Source organism: Scyliorhinus torazame, chromosome 15, assembly GCF_047496885.1.
Source record: "Scyliorhinus torazame isolate Kashiwa2021f chromosome 15, sScyTor2.1, whole genome shotgun sequence".
Taxonomy (NCBI): Eukaryota; Metazoa; Chordata; class Chondrichthyes; order Carcharhiniformes; family Scyliorhinidae; genus Scyliorhinus; species Scyliorhinus torazame.
This window is the reverse complement of record NC_092721.1, coordinates 41296699-41317674: the sequence shown is the minus strand read 5'-3', so window position 1 is coordinate 41317674 and position 20976 is coordinate 41296699.

Here is a 20976-nt window from a genome sequence, read left to right as displayed (position 1 = left end):
TTGCATAAAGTCTGGATTCTTCTGCCCAAAATACAAAACGTTATAACACAGTGAACTATTTTGACACTTACTTCCTTACTTCCTCTGCTCGACTTAAAGATATGTCTCCATTTATGATCCAAGGACCAAAAACAATAAAGACAAAATAAATTAAATAGGAACTCAGGGGATCAACAGGAAGGGCCCTAACATAGGATACATTGATCTTTGTATCATAAGGTTTAGGATGATGATAGAAAAGAACAACAGTCAATCCAGAGAAAGAATAATTAACTGGGGGAGAGTTGAATTCAATGGGGCAAGAACAGAGCTAGGTCAGATCGACTTGAACAAAAGGGTTTGTGGGATAATGTTGAGATTCTTGACATTTGTTCGGGCTGCATTCATCCAGGCAAGTAGATAGCATTCCATCAAACTGCTGAATTATGCATTCACGATGGTAGACTCCACCTTTGGGCAGTTACTCACCATAGAATTCCAAGCTTCTGATCTGCTCTAGTACCCACAGTGTTTACATGGCTGCTCCAGTTCAGTTCTGGTAACTTCCAGGATGTTGATAAAGGGGGTTTCAGCAATAGTAATGCCATTGGATATCGACGGGCAGCTGGTTAGATTACCTCGCGCATTGCCTGACACATTTGTTTTTAAAAATAAATTTAGAGTACCCAATTCATTTTTTCCAATATAGGGGCAATTTAGCGTGGCCAATCCACTTACCCTGCACATCTTTGGGTTGTGGGGGCAAAACCCACTCAAACACGGGGGGAATGTGCAAACTTCACAAGGACAGTGACCTAGAACCGGGTTCGAACCTGGGACATCGGCGCCGTGAGGCAGCAATGCTCACCACTGTGCCACCGTGCTGCCCGCCTGACACTTTTGTGATATGAATGTTACTTGCCACTTATCAGCTAAATGTTGTCCAGGTCTTGCGTCATTTGGCCACAGACAGCTTCAGTATCTGAGGAGTCCTGAGTGATATTGAACATTGTGCAATTATCAGCGAATATCCCCACTTCTGACCTTATGATTGTGAGATTGTAATTGATGAAGCAACTCAAGATAGTTGGGCATAAAACACAACCTGCAACATTGTCCTGGGACTGAGATGATTGGCATCCAACAACTGCCAAGTGTGAATCCAGTCAGTGGAGAGTCTTTCCCCTGATTCCCATTAACTTCAGTTTTGTTCGAACTACTTGAAGCCACATTTGGTCAAATGCTGCCTTGATGTCAAGCGCTATCTATCATTCTCATCTCACCTCTTGAAATCAGCTCTTTTGGTCACGACAGAAGGGCAGCACGGTAGCATAGTGATTAGCACAGTTGCTTCACTGCTCCAGGGTCCCAGGTTCGATTCCCGGCTTGGGTCACTGTCTGTGTGGAGTATGCACGTTCTCCCCGTGTCTGCATGGGTTTCTTCCAGGTGCTCCGGTTTCCTCCCATAGACCAAAGATGTGCAGGTTTGGTGGATTGGCCATGCTAATTTGCCCTTAGCTAAGGTGGGGTTACTGGTTTACTGGGACAGGGTGGCGATGTGGCCTTAAGTGGGGTGTTCTTTCCAAGAGCTGGTGCAGACCCGATGGGCCGAATGGCCTCCTTCTGCACTGTAAATTCTATGAACAGATTTTGAGTCTGGATGACCCTTTGTCAAAGCTTTGACAAAGAGTCATCCAGACTTGAAACGTTAGTTCCCTTCTCTCTCCACAGATAGTGAGGAACCTATTGAGATTGCCCAGTATCTTCTGCTTTTGTTTCAGATTCCAGCATCCGCAGCAATTTGCTTTTCTCTTTTGGTCATGTATGGACAAGGTGGTAATGAGGTCAGGAGTTGAGTGGTCCTGGCGAAACACAAAGTATCAGGGAGAAAAGTTATTACTGAGTAAGTGCTGCTTGATAGCACTGTTGATGATACCTTCCATCACATTGCTACTGACTGAGAGTAGGCTGATGGACCAGTGATTGGCCGGTCTGGATTTGTCCTCCTTTTTGAAGGAAGCACATACCGTGGCAACTTTCCTTGTAATAATAATAATAGCTTATTGTCACAAGTAGGCTTCAAATGAAGTTACCGTGAAAAGCCCCTAGTCGCCACATTCCGGCGCCTGTTCGGGGATACCGGTACAGGAATTGAACCCACGCTGCTGGCCTTGTTCAGTATTACAAGTTAGCCATTTAGCCCACTGTGCTAAACCAGCCCCTAAGTAGACGCCAGTGTTGCAGTTGTACTGGAACATCTTAGCTTGGCGTGTGACTAGTTCTAGAGCAGAGGTTGGCCTTACTATTGTCAGAATATTTTCAGGACCCATAGACTTTTCAATATCCAGTGCCTTCAGCCATTTGATGATATCACAGTGGACTGAATTGAATTGGCCGATGGTTGGCATCTGTGATGCTGGAGACCTCAGGAGGAGGCACTTCTGGCTCTTATTTTAACATCATTTTAAGAATTTACTGACAATATCCCCTTCCAAGCTAAAATAATAAAATAAAGAATTAAATAATAACATGACTAGGCATCCTGCATATAACCTCTATATAGTGTGCAAGTCCCTGATTTAGGGTATTTTCTACATTTAAGCCAATTTCTTATCCAGCACAATCCTTCACTTTCAATGTCTCCTTATCTTTGCTCTAATTGTCGTTGCGGAAGTTATGAAAAGCTTTTGGAAAATCCAATTATATATCATTGCCTTATGCTGCATTCTTCTGTCTGATAATAAATGGTCTGATTGAGTCCCTTAGAATCATCTGATTTCAGTCACTTAACCAACATCATGGAGAAAAAATTATACTTTATTTTGAGATTAGTGAATGGCATATTTCATTGAAGAGGTGAAGAGTAGAAGGTGTTTATTCATGAACTGCGTGGTATTCTGTAAAAATGATTGCCATTTGCAAAGCATATCTTTTCAGGCAAACATTGGAAAAACTTCCAAAGATGCACTCGTTTAAGTGATGAGTAGGAAAGGTTTCCCTAATGTATTTGTCCAGTGATTGTAATGCCATGGAGTTCCAAATGCTCTCCCATTCAATCGCTACCAAATGCAATAAGGTTTACAGGGTCATTGTTAATTATGAATTTTTTACAAATGCAGATGAACATAAAATTTACAGTGCAGAAGGAGGCCATTCGGCCCATTGAGTCTGCACCGGCTCTTGGAAAGAGCACCCTTCCCAACCGCACACCTCCACCCTATCCCCATAACCCAGTAACCCCATCCACCACTAAGGGCAATTTTGGACACTAAGGGCAATTTAGCATGGCCAATCCACCTAACCTGCACATCTTTGGACTGTGTGAGGAAACCGGAGCACACGGAGGAAACCCACGCACACACGGGGAGAATGTGCAGACTCCGCACAGACAATGGCCCAAGCCAGGAATCGAACTGGGACCCTGGATCTGTGAAGCAATTGTGCTAATCACTATGCTACCGTGCTGCCCAAACATAATCCGGTTCCTTGCTTCAGTTTTGTATTCAGTGCATATTTCAGATGAGGAACTCAACTGTGATGCCTACCAAAGTCCGGTAGCCTGTCAGTCCTATCTATTCACACAGGGCCACTGGAAGGACAGAAGCACAATTGATGTCGGGGGACCATTCCTCAGAGGAAGTCGGCGAATGTAATAAAGGAGGAGAGGGGAACTTATGGCTGAGGTGGAATAGATCAGTTTTAATAATGCAACTTGTTTTGAGAGGACTACAAACTGACAAGTTTTCTATTATTTGAAATTGCCTGTTTACTTGGTCTTCTGAAGAGGTCTTTGAAGTTATCTGGATTAAGTGGCTGTTATGGACAGCTTCCGTTCCCAGCTTTCACTCATTGTAATAATTGACCAGATTTCAACCAGAGTTCATTTTTAAACATTGGATTGATAAACCATCAAGATAATTAACAGAGGAAGTGTTGTGAGATCTATGCCACTGATGCTTATAATATGCAATGTCTGTTTGTCAGAAACTGCTGATGGTAGAACTCTTGTAATATCACAACATTCAAATCAGACAAGCAACCCATTCGGCCCAACTAATTAAAATCATTCTGTGGGCTATAATTTTTAAATTCAATAAGAGTTGATTTTTTTTAAGTGGCTAATTTAACTTCTGATTATAAATTTCATACAAGATGTGTTGAAAAAGTGCCATTACATTTAAAAGCATATGAAAGAATTTTCAATTTCAAAGAAATAACTCATTCTGAACTAGCAAATTTAAATGTTTTAGGCCTGGAAATTGGTTCGCTCCCAAGTTTTATTCGATGCGGCTACCAGGGAAGGATTCTTTTGGCAGGAATGTGGTCCGTTGGCATTATCTGTATGTTATCAGTGAGCTGCTGGCTCCAGGGATAGCCCGAGTTCATGAAGTAGTGATATCTGACAGCTGAGATGCAAATGGCAGTCAATAGGTAGATCTAGAATATTGGATTGGGAGAAAGGGAGATGAGGCAATGCAGAGATTGCAGGGAGTTGGTTAGATAATCAGGAAGTGGGGGTAATCAAGGAATGGTGGGGAGTTGGGTAGGAGCAGTATTTTTTCAAAAAAATAAACTTTATTCATTTAAATTGTAAAGGCCCGTTACATAACAGTTCAAGTTTGCTATTACATAAAATGCAACACCGATTTATTTTTTAATATATGAGGTGCCACACTACACTTGCGATTACAGATTATGGGTGGGCTGACAATGGCCTGTATATTTGATTTGGAGCAAGGAGGAGCACTGCTGAAATGGTACATTTACCCAAATGTGGCCGGGACCTGCTGCATTCAGAAATGCCTGAAACAAGCATTAGCGTCCAGTTTTGCATTGGTAATGGGCCTCACTTTAGGTCTATTCGCTCGATAAGTGCAGGCTGTGTCGCAGTGACATACAGGCTGGACTCATGGACATCACACATCAAAATGGACTACTCAATGCTAGCATCTCACCCAAAAATGAGTCACTGTACAACTGAAGTTTTAACCCATAGATTTTACTTTTAAAGTTCTTTTGATTGGTCAATTTGTATATTTGACTGTGGGGCTGTATTACCATTTTTTTTTTTCATACTAAGGCAGTATCGAAAATACATTTTAAAAATGCAAGCTGTTCAGGGGGTAAGTTGCAGCATATCGGTGTCCATGTTTAGACCAGTAATGGAAGAGAATATTTCGCAGAAGACACAACTCCTGCAGTGCAATGTCTTTCCGAGGGATCAACATGCCTCATAGTCAAGGAAAAGCCTTCTCACATTGCAGGTCTCCAAAGAAAGACTTTCTATTCAGCTGAAGAAGGAGAACCCATACATCACGTCTGCCTTCAAATTACATGTTTGCAGCAAAGTACTGGGCTTCATTATCCCCATATCCCTTACCTTCCTTTGTAGCTAAAATTGTATGAATCTCTGCCTTTGGTATAATTGTTCTGGGATTACAGCATTATACATGGTGGCCTAGTAGAAGTTTTGCAGAGTTGACTATACTCATAATCTTGTAAGAAGGTGCAAATAAAATGGATAGAAATTTGTGATGGGAAGGACATTCATTTATAATTGACAAATGCTGTTGACCTCTGGCTGAAGATCATCGACACTGTTGGCAAATTAAAAAGAACAACAGGGAATCATAATGTGATCATTAAACAAAACAGCTGACCCTTGTATATGAACCCCATTCTGTTTCTAGCACATGTAGGCCAGTAATTTCCAGCCCTGGCTGCTACTTGGATCTCCTGGTTCCACCAAAAGCCAATGGGCTTTTGGTTGGCATACCTTATCCTCTGTGGCAGGTCCCTCCATAGTGGGGTCAGAAATTTACAGCCATAAACTCTTTAAATATCACTTCCATGAGCAGAAAGATAAGACTATTATGAGATTCCAAATAGAAAGCAATCTAGCCAGCTTCCTTGGAGTAGTATTTTAGTCAGTGTTAAAATTATCACCAGTTTTTGACACAGCTATGGGAATAAGGTATGTTTAATGTGTAGAAATTCATTCCTGCAATTTGTTTCTTTCATGTGCTCTGTCTGTTCCAGTTCATCCGTTTTGCTCCTTCTGATGCCAGGATGATTGTTTATTTTGCCTCCCTTTCTTAGAGATCCACCGACTCTTAAATTTTTGCTTGTCTCCAAAATTCTGTTGGCAGCCATATGAGACACTTGACATTTCTGAGGTTACCCAGACTAAGCCATGACTTTAGGAACTCAAAACCAATTTTAGTTAATATCCGATTTCCACGCCTAGAAGATCCCCTAACGAAAGAGAAAATGCTGGAAAATCTCAGCAAGTCTGGCAGCATCTGGAGGGAGAGAAAAGAGCTAATGTTTCGAGTCCGATGATTCTTTGTCAAAGCTTTGATAAAGAGTCATCGGACTTGAAACATTAGCTCTTGTCTCTCCCTACAGATGCTGCCAGACTTGCTGAGATTTTCCAGCATTTTCTCTTTCGTTTCAGATTCCAGAATCCGCAGTAATTTGCTTTTATCTGGAAAATCCCCTTCTGCATCTTCCAGAGCCAATTCTGAATCACAGAAGTCATCCGACCCAATTCTTTAATTCACTGGACATCTCTCAGCTCCCTTCACTCGTTCCAAATAGCCAGGTTTCCTTTCTCACCCCATGCTTCTCAAATGACCCTTCTCATTCTGTGTCTCTGTGAGTTCACTCAACCTTTCTATGTTTGGCCCAATGCAGAAAATGTTTGCTTCAGATTCTGTGTGCACCCAACTGTCCGTTAAAATGTCCTTCCTTGCCCTTTCAACTCCTTCCTTAATTCATTGCTTTCTCCTTGGACATTAGTTCCACTTGCTGCAGCAAGCAAAGAAGCCAAATTCTGTAAAGGCAAAATATTCCATTCTCAGGGGATTGGTGACTAAGTTATTGGATGATCTGGTTGTCTCGGGAGAGGAGGGGGGCGGTGGTGTTGGCGTACAGTGTGGCTAGGATAGGAACAGGAATACCCACAGTTTCATGTACTCATGGCTTGGTTGCTGGATTCTGGTGTGCACAACCTATCCTATCGAAGAGACTGTTGTCTTATTCTCAAACTTGCTTTAAACTGGTTTATTAACACCATATATATATGATGGGTGACAGAGTCAACATGTTTCTCATGAGTTCATAGTACTCCATCCTCTCTCCCGAGAGTCAAATCCATAACTGCTGGTGTTACTGATGTATCATAGTCTCGATCGATCATGATCATAGTTATTCTGTTAACCTATTACACTATAACTCCTCCCAAAATGTTTTGTCAACTTCTTAATAACAGTATGAAGCCATCGGCAAGATTCTCCGTTTCAGAGGCTAAGTGTTGATGTTGGATCTGAATTGTGAGTGTTCCCCTGTCCTGTTGGGGGCTCCAGTCCCGAATCCATTCCGGACATGCTCATGAGCCAGCCCTCTGCCCATGTGAAACTATTACAACTCCAACATCGGATTCGCTGGAATTGGCACTGGAGAGCTTGACAAGCCGGAGCTGCAATAAGCACTCCACTCCACACATTCTCCCACTCCTGCCAGGCCAGGATGATGGCCCCACTCAGAGCTGCCATGAGATTCACCGATGCGGAGCTGGAGACAATGCTGGATGCTGTGGAGGAGAAATGGGACACCTTCTTCCCCAGGTGGGCAGGTGGCTACCACCCACTGATGTGCACCGGGCCTAGACGGAGGTGGAGGAAGCAGTGAGCGCCGTGGGCTCCACCCTGAGAACCGGCCTGCAGTGCCGGAAGAAGATGAACAATCACTTTTTTTCTGTCATTCCTGTTGGAGTCCTTTCTATTGATTTTCCTTTGTTCCCATTTATTTTATTTTATCTTTTATTTTTGATCCAGGCATCGTCAATTGAGATATACCTTTCAGCCAAGTGGAGTAAGTACAGAATTCAAAATGCTCAAATTTTGTAATTGCGAAAGGAAATCCCAGACTTTCTGGCACCAAGAAATTGGAGGAATTTTGTATGATTGGTTGACTCATGGCCAATGGGTTGGCCAGGGACAGTATTCTGCCTGGAAACAGACAGTGATTGGTTCCTGCCAGGTGGAGGTCTTTGGAGAGAACTCAGCAGAACACATGAGACCCTCAAAGTAAGAAACTGTGTTTTTTCTCTCTCTCTTTCTATTAACTGCTGTCTGCCTGCTGTCTCAGTGAGTCTACAGTGAATACCATTACAAGCTGCAGGAAAAATGAACATCCAACTGAAGGCCTAAACTGGAGAAAGAAACTAAATGGAATATATCCATCTGAAGTCAATGATCGTTGGGCGAGATTCTCTGATATCAGCGCAATGTCTTCCGAACAGCACCAAAAACGACGCGAATCACACTTGCATCGCGCCACCCCAAACGTTGCTAACTCGCCGGCCCGGATTGGGCTAGCAGCGGAGTGACGCTATTCGCGCTGGCTCACGTAGTTCACGCGTGTGGCGTCATTCACGCCGTTCGGCGTCATGCACGCCGCACGGCGTGACGGCTCAAAAGACGAGCTGCTCCCCCCACCCAACCAGAAGACCCCACCGGATGGCCCCCCGCCGCTCAACCCCGAGGTTCCAGTCCCGCGACATCGAGGCGCTCCTGGACGCAGTGGAGCAGAAGAGGGAGGCCCTGTATCCCAGACACGGCCACAGAGTTGCCCCACGCCACAGCCGGCGTCTGTGGAGGGAGGTGGCAGGGGCCGTCAGCGCTGTGGCTCTGACACCACGGACAGGCACCCAGTATCACAAGAAGGTGAACGACCTCGTCAGGGCAGCCAGGGTGAGCCCCCCCCCCCCTGTCCGATATCCATATCCCCCATATCCCCCCTCCCCCATATCCCCCCACCCCATATCCCCCTTCCCCATATCCCCCTCACCATATCCCCCATATCCCCCTCCCGATATCCTCCATCCCCCATATCTCCCCTCCCCCATATCCCCATATCCCCATATCCCCCCTCCCCCATATCTCCCCTCCCCTATATCCCCCCTACCCCATATCCCCCTCCCCATATCCCCCCTATCCCCCCTCGCCATATCTCCCCTCCCCCATATCCCCCCTCCCCCATATCCCCCTATCCCCCTCCCCATATCCCCCTCCCCCATATCCCCCATATCCCCCTCCCCATATCCCCATATCCCCCTCCCATATCCCCCATATCCCCCTCCACCATATCCCCCCTACCCATATCCCCCATATGCCCCATCCCCCATACCCCCCTCCCCCATATCCCCCTCCCCATATCCCCAGATCCCCCCATATCCCCCATAATCCCCCTCCCCATATCCCCCATATCCCCCTCCCCCATATCCCCCCTCCCCATATCCCCCATATCCCATCTCCCCCTCCCCCATATCGCCCCTCCCCCATATCCCCATATCCCCCCTCCCCATATCCCCCATCCCCCATATCACCTGATCACCGCCTGCATGTCTAACCATGCATGCTTCATTGTGTATCGCAGGAGCAAACGTCGAAGCACCCATCCCCGCAGATGTCGACCGCCCACATGATGCCCCTCGGAGACCACGGGAGACGGAGAGACCCGGACCCTCTGGCATGCGACGCCCGCACGATGCCCCTCGGAGACCACGGGAGACGGAGAGACCTAGAGCAACAGGGAGACGGCACCCCCGTCTCATGCGGGTGCGGCGACGCAGGCATGTGCCACCCAGCGATGATAGGGGCAGCCACAGGCCCCCGTCACAGCCGAGGCACGAAACCACAACCCAGGATACCCCCACCCTGGACAGCCCTACCCAGGAAACTGAAATACCGGACAGTGACACAGATTGGATGGGTGGAGAAGAACCGCCACCCCAAAGGGCCATGGGCTCAGAGACGGACGATGCGCACGTCCCGGTACAGCAGGTGGCGGTAGGAGCAGCAGAGGGGCTGGGCGGTCGGAGGGCAGCCCGGCGCATGCGAACATTTGCCGCCCAGATGGATCCCGGGTTCCTAGAGTTACCACACCCACCCATAGGTCCGATGCAACCATCGAACCTGGGACATGCGAAGAGGGTGACGGCCAGCTTGCGGCGGCTGCAGTCGCAGGTGGAGGAGTCCACCCGCGTCCAGAAGCTGGCAGTGGTGCCGGTCATGCGTGCCACCCAGGCCGGCACCGCACGGGTGGCGTCCGCGGTGGAGGCAATGGGTGCGACAGTGTCAGACATGGGGAGCGGTTTGCGAGGCCTGGGGCTTTCCGTGCAGGCGCCGGCGGTGGCCCAGGACATGGCTGCCTTCTCACAGGAGGCCATGAGCCAGCGCCAGCGGCAGATGGCAGAGGGGCTCAACTCCGTGGCACAGTCCCAGCAGGCAATGGCCCAGTCTCTGCAGGCCATCGCTGAGGGCATCGGCGCCATTGCCCATGTGCTAGCCGGCGTCGCACAGTCACAGACAGGGATTACCAACTCCCTGAGCTCCATGACTGCAAACTTGCAGACCCTTGTCGGTACCAGCACGGGCCTCCAGGACTGGCAGCGCCAGATGTCGGGGGGGGGGGCGTCGGGTGGCCAGTCCGTTCGCATCCCCCACCCATGTAGAGGCCCGGGGGCCGTCAGGCACCCCGAGGGAGGAGGAGGTGCTGGGGCCCGTTCCGGGTCCCATTGTAGGGGAGGTCCCGGAACACCTCAACACCTTGGGCTCCCCCACTTCCATCCCAGTTGCATCGGGTGGGCAACGGGCAGGACAGGCTGGCAGCTCGCCATCCCAGTCGCCCGGGCCGCAGCCTGGCCCATCTCGGCCAGGGCGCCCCAGGAAACGGCCGCCAAAGGGATCCAGTGTCAGAGGGCAGGAATCACAGGAGTCCACCTCCAGTTCTGCTGTACCGTCTGGGGAACCACGTAGATGTAGTCAAAGGGCCCGTAAGGCCAAACAATTAGACACTGAGTAAGTTGGCACGGGTGCAGGGCACAGATGAGTTTTAGGGGCTAGGGCACGTGCATGAACTGCTTTTGTTATTAAAGTCAATGTTACACCTACAAAAGCTGCCTTTGTGCTCTGTCCAAAGCGTGCGGGGGTGTCATGTACGTTAAGCGCAAGTGTGTGTGTGAGGGGTGGTCTTACCCTTGGTGAGTCTGCCCCCTTCCTCCTGGGGCGCCATCAACATCCCCCCGGGTAGAGGACGGGACCGTGCGCTGCAGTGTCAGAGCGGCATGCAGGGATGGTCCGGGTGGATGGTGGTACTGTGGCCATGGGTCAGACATCGTCCAACGATGTGGAGCCAGGAGGTCATTGCAGAGCGGGTTGTCATCATCCTCCATGGCCTGCAATAGACACGCGTCCACCGGCCGTTGTGCCGCAGGTGGATCGGCAATGGGGGGGTGGTGTGCATGCAGGTGGGGTGGGTGGGGTTGGGGAAGGGGGTGAGGGTGCTGGGTGGGTGGATGGGTGGGGGGATGTGGGTGGTCGGGTGTTGCCATGGTGTGCGGTCTGTGGCCATACTATCCGATTCCCACGCCCACCTAGTCAGTGAAGCGGGCGTCTATCAGCATCTCCCATGCCCGCTGGCCCAGCCGGTGACGGTGGACAGCCACCCGCCCATGTCTAGCCCGTCTGCCCTGACCATTGCCTCCATCCCCCTCATCTGGGGGGGACTGCGCCTCTTCCTGCTGCTCCTCCACTCCGCCGTCCTCTGCCTGCGGCACATCGCCCCTCTGCTGGGCTATGTTGTGCAGGACGCAGCACACCACAATGATGCGGCCGACCCTATCTGACCGGTACTGACCAGAGAGGTCCAGGCACCTGAAACGCATCTTCAGCATGCCAATGCACCTATCCATCACTCCCCTTGTCGCTACATGGGCATCATTGTAGCGGTTCTCCGCCTCATTGCGTAGCCTCCGTATAGGCATCATCAGCCATGATCGCAATGGGTAGCCCCTGTCGCCCAGCAACCAGCCCTCAGCCGGGGATGGCGTCCCCCGTACATGCCGAGCATGTATGACTGCGACAACACGTATGAGTCGTGTACACTGCCCGGGTAACGGGCGCAGACGTGCAGGATCCTCATGCGGTGGTCGCAGACCAACTGTATGTTCATCGAATAGATCCCCTTCCTATTGGTGAACACGGCCCTGTTATCTGCAGGTGGCCGCACGGCGACATGCATCCCATCAATCGCGCCCTGGACCATGGGGACCCCGGCCATGGCAGAGAAGCCCACGGCCCGGGCATCTTGGCTGGCCCGGTCCACAGGGAAGCGGATGTAGTGGTGCGCAATGGCATATAGGGCGTCTGTCACTGCCCGTATGCACCGGTGCACCGATGCCTGCCATATGCCAGACAGGTCCCCACCTGGCGCCTGGAATGACCCCGTTGCATAAACGTTCAGGGCAACCGTAACCTTGACGGACACGGGGAGAGGGTGTCCCCCGCCAGTGCCACGCGGTGACAGGTGTGCCAGCAGGTGGCAGATGTGTGCCACGGTTTCCCGGCTCATCCGGAGTCTCCTCCTGCATTCCCAGTCCGTGAGGTCCTGGTACGACAGCCGGGGCCGGTACACACGTAGCGTTCTCGGGTGCCTCCGTTGCCGTGGGGCCGCGGCGTCCTCCTCCCTCTCCTCGTCCTGTCGGGCGGATGTCCCTCCAGCCTGGCTGGCTGCCACCTGCCCCTCTGCGGCAGCCTGCGCCGCCTCTCTGGCACGCTCCACCTCCTCCTACTCATCCAGGGCAACATGCACATTAGCGGTTGCCGCCACGGCGGCCAACATCGCTGGCTGACCGGAAAACATGACGACCTGCGGGGGACGACATGTCATCATTGCCCATACCCCCTCCTCCCCAGCCAGGTGGCATGGACCGCATGGGCGCGACTGTTGGAGGCTGGCACCTGGCCGGGTGGACAAACTCACTTACCCTCGCACCCCCACTCCCCGGCATGGACCCCCCCCCCCATCCCCCTCCCCGGCACGCACCTCCCCGTCCCCCTCCCCGGCACGCACCTCCCCGTCCCGATCCCTGGCACGCACCTCCCCGTCTCCATCACCGACACGCACCCCCCCGTCCCCATCCCCGGCACGCACATCCCCGTCCCCATCCCCGGCACGCACCTCCCCGTCCCCATCCCCGGCATGCACCTCCCCGTCCCCATCCCCGGCAAGCACCCCCCCCCCCCCCACCGTCCCCCTCCCCGTCCCGCACCTCCCCGTCCCCCTCCCCGGCACGCACCCCCTCCCATCCCCGTCCCCGGCAGTCATCCTCCCGTCCCCGGCACTCACCCCCCCTCCCGGCACTCCCCCGGAGCCCACCCCACTCTAACACCCCCCTCCCCGGACACACATACACACACAACCCTACACACACCTCTCCCCCACACACACAGACTGCGGCCACGCCATCACCTCCCCAGCGCAAACCCCCCAGGCCGTCACCCACCTCCACGCTGGTCGGCGTCAACCATGAGCACTGGTTGACGCCGATTTAAAGGTGGTTTGATTTACGCCAAGGTGACCCGTGATCACGTCGGCGGGACTTCGGCCCACCCGGACGGGAGAATATCGGCAGCCCCGAAATCCATTGCCTCGCGCCCACCCGTGCCATTCTCCGAGGCGTGCGGCGCAATTGACGCCCCGCCGACCTTGCTCCTTTCGGAGAATTCGGCGGGCGGCGGGGGCGGGATTCACGACGGCCCACGGTGATTCCCCGACCCGGTGGGGGGTCGGAGAATCGCACGCCTTATCTTTTATTTTTTGTGCTTATTTCCTTTCCGTCACGATGTCTGTGTTGTGCCTTTATGTGTGTGTGTGTGTGTGTGTATGTAAAGTGGGGCGAGTTTAAAAGGGGGAGTTGAGCCACAGCCCTTGCGCCCCTCCCTGATGGTGCTACTGTGGGGGAGAGGGTGCATACCCCTAGTGAGGGCAGCGCCAGCTGATGGCACCCCTGGCATCAGGGACGGACGCCATAGCCAGAGGTCCCCATGGTGCTGCCGCCAATGGACCAGAAAGCGGGGAAGGGAGGGGGAGGGGGGGGGGGAGGGACATGTGGGGGCAGAGCGCGCAGTGCCAACCGGGGCCACCATGTACCCCGTGGACCTGGTTGGTCAGGGTGATATGCACCAAGCTAACTTGTCGGCCTTTCACCCCCTGCAAATGAGAAATATTGGAATTCAACCAGCAATGGTGGTGTTCCTGCTGGTCACCGCAATCCTGGGGGATGCGTTATGACTGTACAGCGGGTGCTGCTCGAGGAGGAGGAGGAAGCTGCAGCAGCGGAATGGGCAGCAGCGGAGCATGCCACAGAGGGACAGCCACCAAGGTTGGAGAATCAGCCACCCAACAGGCTGAGGAGGAGGAGGTGCCAAGGAGGCGCCGCATATAGCCTCGTGGAAACCGGCAGTGCCTGTCATTCAAGGAGCTGCCGGACTAGGCATGCCGTTGTTATGTGAGAGTACCTTTAAGAAATGGATGTTGAAGCAATGTACCTTTAAGGAATGGAGATGATCATATTACTGAAGTGATGTCAGAGGTTGGGGGGAGCTGAGCTCACTTCTGCTTTTGGTTTCAGTTTTGCTGAGAGTAGCTGAAAAGAGCCTGGCTGGTTTTGCTGTGAGCTGCTTAAAAGGAGAAAGCCAGTTTGAGACAGCAGCTTGAGAAGTTCTGGTTTGCTGTGAGCTGCTTGAAGGGAGAAAGCCAGTTTGAGAGAGCAGTTTCGGGTGTGTCTGTGTGTTTCCAGAGAGCTGCAGGAAGAAAAGCAAGGCGCTGGAGCTGAAGTCAATCAAGCTGATATATCTCTGCCATCCAACAGAAAATATATATATTCTGTGACCTGTTTTGAAGGTTTGTAGGACATTTTGAGGGATTATTTAGTGTTGTATTATTTTCGGGGTTATCTTTGAAGTAAGGGGTGTTAAGAGATCAAATGTTTATTTAATAGGTTAATTTGAGTTCATGGAATAAACATTGTTTTATTTTAAAAACCACGTGTCCATAATTGTAATATCACACCTGGGGAACAAGCCGTGTGCTACAAAGGCAACAATCCATTAAAGAGATGGGTTGGTTGAACTCCATGATACATTTTGGGGATCTGAAAACACCTCGCCCATAACACCGTCAAAGACTCCGGCTGATCAGAGATACAATGCGACATATCTGCCAGATGATGGCACCCCTGGCACCGCGGGGGTATGGAGGAATATACCAGCTCCCGGTGGCTGTCAAGGTGACAGTTGCCCTGAATCTTTACGCCATGGGGTCCTTCCAGGTGCCGATTGGGGACCTGTGCAGGATCTCACAGACCTCGGTGCACAAGTGCATCCGTGCTATCACAGAGGCCCTAGATTACCAGGCGGCTCAAGACATACACTTCAATGTGTACTGAGCCCACCAGGAAGCCCAGGCGGCATGGTTCGCCGCCATCGACAGGATGCCCCGGATCCAGGGAGTGATCAACAGGATGCATGCCCCCTTACGAGCACCTGCAGATAACAAGCTGCTCTACCACAAACCAAAAGGTGTTCCACTGATGTGTGACCATATTAACTTTATAAGAACCTGCATGGTAACCTGAAGAGAATCCTGAACTATGACTCCTACATCCCTTTGTGCTTCTGATGTCTGAAGCCTTTTCCTATTTCGAAAATAGTCTATGCCTCTATTCTTCTGACTAAAATGCATTACCTCATACTTTTCCACATTGTATTCTATCTGCCACTTCTTTGCCCACTCACGGAGGCTGTCCACGTCCTTCTGTAGATTCCCTGCTTCCTCAACATTACCCGACCCTCTGCAGATCTGGAGAAGTTGCTCAAACTTCCTAAATCAAAAAGATGAATCCTCAATGTTGGATTCTGTGTCCACATTTCTGGAAAGACTCACAAGACCTTGTCAGGTTGTCCAAGCACATTTAAAGGTTTCGGCAGCAAGAATGAAAATGTGGGCAGACAAACATGCCTGTCCCAGTCCATTCCATGCTGTAGATGAGGTACTGATACTGTTGCCTTTGCAGGGTGAAGCTCTGAAACTGAAATTCAGTGGCTCCTATAAGATTGTTCGGAGGATGTGTAGGGTGACTTACCTAATAGATACTCCAGACGGTATGAGGAACGACCGATTATGCCCACAGAAATATGTTGAAAAAATATCATCGTAGGAAAGAAGATAGGAAGGGACAAATATGTCAGGTAGTAGAAATCATGGAAGAGGACAGAGATGTTAAGAGTGAGGGAGGGGAAGAGATCAACAGTTCACAGAGTGACCCTCCGGTGGTACGACTAATAAATGTGGTAATACTCGAACAGATAGAGACCGAGTTTGCATACTGAGAAGTAGGGCAATGAAAGCTAGATCCTAGATGGATCCTGCAAAATCACAAGAAGATTTGGGACACACCAGGGTGCAGTCAATTAACTGAACATAACGTAGACGTAGGTCTCTTCACCCCGATTAAACAGCATCCAAAATGACTGAACCCACAGAAACAAGCAAAGATGACATGGTCTGCACAATGCCAAACAGCATTTGAGAAATTGAGGGTCATATTGGTAAGCAAACTAGCGCTGGCCACCTCTGATTTTTCCAAACTTTAAAAAATGGCCATGGATGCCAGCGACCTGGGGGTAGGAGCAGTGTTATCGCAGACTGATGAGGCAGGAATACAGAGGCAGGTGGAATCTTTTTTTAAAAATGAATGTCTGTGCTAAAGAAAGTACTCCACCATTGAGAAGGAAATCTTAGCATTGCTCCCAGTCCTTCAGCATTTATGTCCGACATGATAATTAACAAAGCCTAGCCAATACTGACCATAATCCGCTTGCGTTTGTAGAATAATTTAAAACTTGGAATGCAAGATTGTTCTTGTTATATTTTATATGATAACTTATCTAAAATATACATATTACCCTTGAATCCACCAGGATGATAAAATGACCAATCGTCTTCTTGTTGAAAGATGAACTATTTAATGAGTAATAAAATAATAAACCGTGAGTCCTTTTACTCAATACTAAACTAACAATAAGGAATTAAAGTACAATACAGATAACTATATAACTATACACTATTACAACAAACTAGTTCTAACTTCTCTCACTCTAGCTATTCTATGTCTTGCTTGTTCACTGTTCTGAATCAGATCATCATCTGCATCATCTGACTTAGAAAAGGCGGGAAACCATTTCTTATAGTATCTGACTGTGAGCCATCTTGTGTTAAAATGACGACTACATTTACATACATTGATCATGTATATTGATATCTGAATATCACTACAGTTCCATTGGAGTTTATGCTGCAACCTTTCGATGTTAAAATTGCACATGTTCCCCAGAGGGGCAATCTTACTGCGGATGCATTACCATAGATTTAAATGCTGGTTTTAAGAATAACTATAACAACTGGGGAGCTTGAATAATGGGATGGGAAGACCAATAGATGTATGTTTTGTGATTTGTTTTACAAACCTGGCGATGAAACACCCTTACAATGATGTTTCATTCCTCTAAGTGGGTAGGCATGTTAGAGTCCTTTTGATTTCCCTTCGTTTCCATTTATTTTATTTTATCTTGATTGATTTTTTGGTCCGGGGATTGTTAATTGAGATATACATTTACTTCGAGCAGAGGAAGTATAGAATTCAAAGTTTCAAATAGCTTGACAGCTGGAACACTGTGTCCTCAAGTTTTGTATTTGGGAAAGAAAATCCCAGAGTTTCTGGCACCGAGCAGATTAGGAGGATTTGGTTCGATTGGTTGGCTGGCGGCCAATGGGTTGGTTAGGGACAATATTCTGCCTGGCAACAGACAGCGATTGGTTCCTGTCAAGCTGGTCTTTGGAGAGAACCCAGCCAAAGATATGAATCCTTTAAAGTAAGAAACTGTGTTTTCTTCCTCTCTCTCTGTCAGCTGCTGGTTGCCTGCTGTCTTTGTAAGTCTACAGTGGAGACCATTATAAACTGAAGGAAATGATAATATCAAACTAAAGGCCTAAAATAGAGAAATAAACCAACTGGAAGATATCCATCTGAAGTCAAAGGTCATCATATTTTTTTTGTATAATTTTCTTCCCTCCCCACTACCATTTCCCTCTATGTTGTCTGTATGTGTGGGTGGGTGCATGTGTATAAAGTCGGGTGATTTAGAAAGGAGGATTGGGAATTAGATCGTAGTTAGCCAGTCGTATTCTTGCCTATTTAATACTGAGAACTATTGAATACTAAAGTTTATTTCGGTTAAAATTTACAAACCTGGTGGCCAGACTTAATGAGGATGAAACTAAAGACATTGGATACTTAAGTAACTTTAATTTCACCCAGTGTTGCATCCCCGGGTCAATTGGGGCTGGAATTGACTGCACACTAGCCCAGGCTATTGTGACATTCCATCAATGGAACCAATGCTTCTTTAGACTAGTGGTGCTGCCGCTCCTATCATATTTTGTGTACTGGTGGCATGGTTGCTGTCTTTTGGTGTGTGTGACTTATCATATCTAGAGAGACTGCATTCTTAATCTGTTATTCTACAAGTTCCCTGATGACACGACTGTAGTGGGTCGGAACTCAAACAACGATGAGTCAGAATACAGGAGGGAGATAGAGAACCTAGTGGAGTGGTGTAATGTGTAGAGGGTGCCATCTCTGCTACTCCACTACTGGGCCGATATCTGGGGTTTGAATATCTGTGTGTGTCTCTCTCCAGCTGGCACTGAAACTTCAGAGGCCAGGGGATGCCGCACTGGGACACTTCCTCTGAAGAGAGCACTGAATCAAGCCTGCCGTTTATCCCTAACCGGCAGCCTGAGGCTTATATCACACAGATCTACAGACCCCTACCAATACCCAGGTGATTCTCTCTCTTGCCGGTGGTGCAACACCCACCCGGTTCCTACTTCGCTAGAGTAGCTTTCCCAAGAGAGAGAATAGGACACTGCTGTTTATTCCCTAACCAGCAGTCTGTCCTGAGTGAATCGCTCAAGATGACCCTTGATTCTTGAACCCGGAATTAAGGTGAGGAATATTTTAACAATGACTTGGTCAGAGATCGCTGGTGAAAGATTGAAGAATTTAAACGACTCCAATTATCAGCAAATCAAGGTTTATTGCAAAACCCAGGTCAAAATCATCAACAGAAGAAAATATAATAAAATCTTAAACTCTAACACAAACTAAGTCTATTCAAAAAGCACTATAACGGACACAACGAAAATTCTTATGATTACACAGTTTTAGCAATAGCACAAGACACAAAACAAGTTCCCTTCCCCAAAGCCTCAACCACTATTAAAGTCAAGGGAGTTTCGCAAGCTGCTGCAGGGTACTTACGGTCACAGGCTGCAGAGGTCAAGTCAGGGGTGCAGAGGTCGAGCCAAGAACGAAGAGACCCTCAATCGAAAACACAGCCCCTTTTATATTGTTTTACCTGGCTTTGTCCTGTGTTCGGCCAGCCCCTTTTGCATTGAAAAGGTAAGGTTTAAAGTTCCCGCTGGTCCCACCCCCTTTGGGCCGGTCAGAGCTGTCGACTTCCGGGTTTTCCTCCTCCTTTGCGTTGTATCAGTCCAAGTTTAAAGTTCCCGCTGGTCCCGCCCCCTTTGAGCCGGTCAGAGCTGTTTGTTTCCGGGTATTCCTCGCAGGTCCGCTCCTTCCAGCTAGGCAGACCTGCGCGATTTGAATTTGGCGCCGACTCCGCCCCCTCCTTCCAGTGAGTTCCTGCCGGTGGCTTCTGTCAAGATTGGAGTACCTCCCCCAGGTCCGCCTCCAGCTTGGTTTTTTCTACCGTCCGCGATTTGAATTTGGTGCTGACTCCGCCCCCTTCTCCCAGTGAGTTCCTGGCGGTAGCTTCTGTCAAGATTGGAGTACCTCCCCAGGTCCGCCTCCAACTTGGTTTTTTCTACCGCTTATCTTCAAGGGGCTTTTCCAGCGCAATGTACTGAGCCCAGACAGTCTGTTTTTTAGGATAACGAGGTTAAGCTCTCTTGTGAAGAATTTCAGTGTCTTCCAGCTGCTCCGGAGATGGCTGCTATTCTCACCTCGCTATGTTGATGGGGTGTTAATTGGATTCTGCTCTGGTGGAGGCCAGGTCATTTACATTTGCATGGGGCTATGACCATCCCATTGTCCTGCTTGCAGGCAGGCCCCCTGTGTATTCCCGTGCCCCTTTGTCTGTGTTGTGATCTTATCTCGTTGTCTGGCTCCTTCTTCCTTGTAGCTCCTAGGGGGGGGGTTTGTAAATACTTATGTCCCTACTCAGCTCAGCGGACCAAGCCTGCTGGGAAAACTGGTTACGTTCTCTTGGCTGAAAAGTCAGTTTACAGTCTCTGAGTTTTATTCTTGGGCAGTCCAAAAAGGGCCGAATTGCCCGAAAACCTTACAGATGTCCCTTCGATACGTCCCTACCTGCTTGGACCGTATCGACACAGGTGAAGGGCAATCATTTCCTTTTTTGTGGACCGTAGGCCCCCCCCCCCCAACAACATGCGAAACTACAAGTCCCAAGACAGTTCCCTTAATCTAGGCTACCCCTGATTTCAATGAAAGGGAAAGACAAGACCATACTTAATTCAAACACACAGTAACATATACACATTTCACCGGAACCCCAAACGTAAGGGTCCCTGTACATATATCACAATCAAGTAACTGAAACCCGCGAATCCATACAACTATTTACAATTGCATCTCTTTATTTCACCAAGGATCCTCCTTTCTTGGCTGCACTTCGCTTCTTCCCGTTGAAGGCTCTTCATTTTTCCTCCGTCGTCGATACCTGCAGCTGAGAGGTTTAGTCCAACTGAGGCGACAGCATAATGTACCCCCTGTACAACATTTTCTTTGTGGGGGCAAACACTAAACCATTCTCAGGCCCCCCCTGGTGGTGATCGGACAGTTGTGAGGGTCGATCGGTTGGGCTGTGGGCAGGGGTCGCTTTACCTGAACCAGCAGTTCGGTAGCTTTTACAGTCATCCCTTCCCTGGGCGTTACACATCCCTCCCCACTGCGGTCAATTTATCCCGTTCCCTGGGTTCTGCCACCACCTTACAAAAGTGATTAATGCCCCTTGTGGACATGCCTTGGTAGATCTCCATAAACAC